This window comes from Lagopus leucura, unplaced genomic scaffold, assembly GCF_019238085.1.
Source record: "Lagopus leucura isolate 7727_CA_CO unplaced genomic scaffold, USGS_WTPT01 27745-0_obj-0_obj, whole genome shotgun sequence".
Classification (NCBI taxonomy): domain Eukaryota; kingdom Metazoa; phylum Chordata; class Aves; order Galliformes; family Phasianidae; genus Lagopus; species Lagopus leucura.
In genome coordinates, this window is record NW_024969410.1 from 536 (window position 1) to 1,585 (window position 1,050).

At 57.1% G+C, this 1,050-nt stretch overlaps 1 long non-coding RNA gene across 1 annotated transcript in view; it reads left to right on the forward strand.

Annotated features, from left to right (window-relative positions):
- Nucleotides 1-424: 424 nt before the first annotated feature.
- LOC122194130 overlaps nucleotides 425-1,050 on the forward strand; it is a 1,024-nt gene continuing 398 nt past the window's right edge. Inside the window, exon 1 of the long non-coding RNA XR_006183049.1 lies at nucleotides 425-523. This is a non-coding gene — a long non-coding RNA (uncharacterized LOC122194130). The remainder of the gene's footprint in view (nucleotides 524-1,050) is intronic.

Genomic DNA, 1,050 nt, shown 5'->3' on the forward strand with positions numbered 1-1,050 from the left:
GTCAGTGGGGTTTCAGTGGGGTCAGTAGGGTCTCAATGGGGTCAGATGGGTTACAGTAGGGTCAGTGGGGTCACAAATGGGGTCGGTGGGGTCTCAGTGGGGGCTGTTGGATCTCAGTGGGGTCAGTGGGGTCTCCATGGGATCAATGCAGTCTCAGTGGGGTCAATGGGGTCAATGGGTTTTCAGTGGGGTCAATGGGGTCGGTGGGGTCTCAATGGGGTCAATGGGGTCTATATGGGGTCTCAGTGGGTCAGTGGGGTCTCAATGGGGTCAATGGGGTCTCAGTGTGTCAATGGGGTCTCAATGGGGTCAATGGGGTCTATATGGGGTCAATGGGATCTCAGTGGGGTCAGTGGGGTCTCAATGAGGTCAGTGGGGTCTCAATGGGGTCAACGGGGTCTCAATGGGGTGAATATGGGTGCAGGTTCTGCGTGGACAACGGGGCGATGATCGCTCAGGCCGGATGGGAGATGCTGCGCAGCGGGCAGATAACGGACATCCGGGACTCCGGCATCACGCAGAGGTGGGATTTGGGGTCAATGGGGGCAGCGGGGTCTGTGGGGTCAACGGGGGCAATGGGGTCAATGGGGACATTGGGGTCAATAGGGGTCATGGGGACATTGGGGTCAATAGGGGTAATGGGGTCAGTGGGATCAATGGGGACATTGGGGTCAATGGGATCAATGAGGAGATTGGGGTCAATGGGGGCAGCGGGGTCAATGGGGGTATTGGGTCTATGGGGTCAATGGGAGCATTGGGGTCAAGGGGGTTCAAGATGGACATTGGGGTCAGCAGAGGCAATGGGGTTTATGGCGTCAATAGGGGAATGGGGGCAATGGGGACATTGAGGTCAAGGGGGACATTGCGGTCAATTGGGGCAATGGCGGCATTGGGGTCAATGGGGTCAATAGGGACTTTGGGGTCAGTGGAGTCAATGAGGACATTGGGGTCAATGGGGGCATTGGGGTCAATGGGGTCAATGGGATCAATGGAGTCAATGGGATCAATGGGGTCAATGGGGTCAATGGTGTCAATGGGGGCATTGGGGTC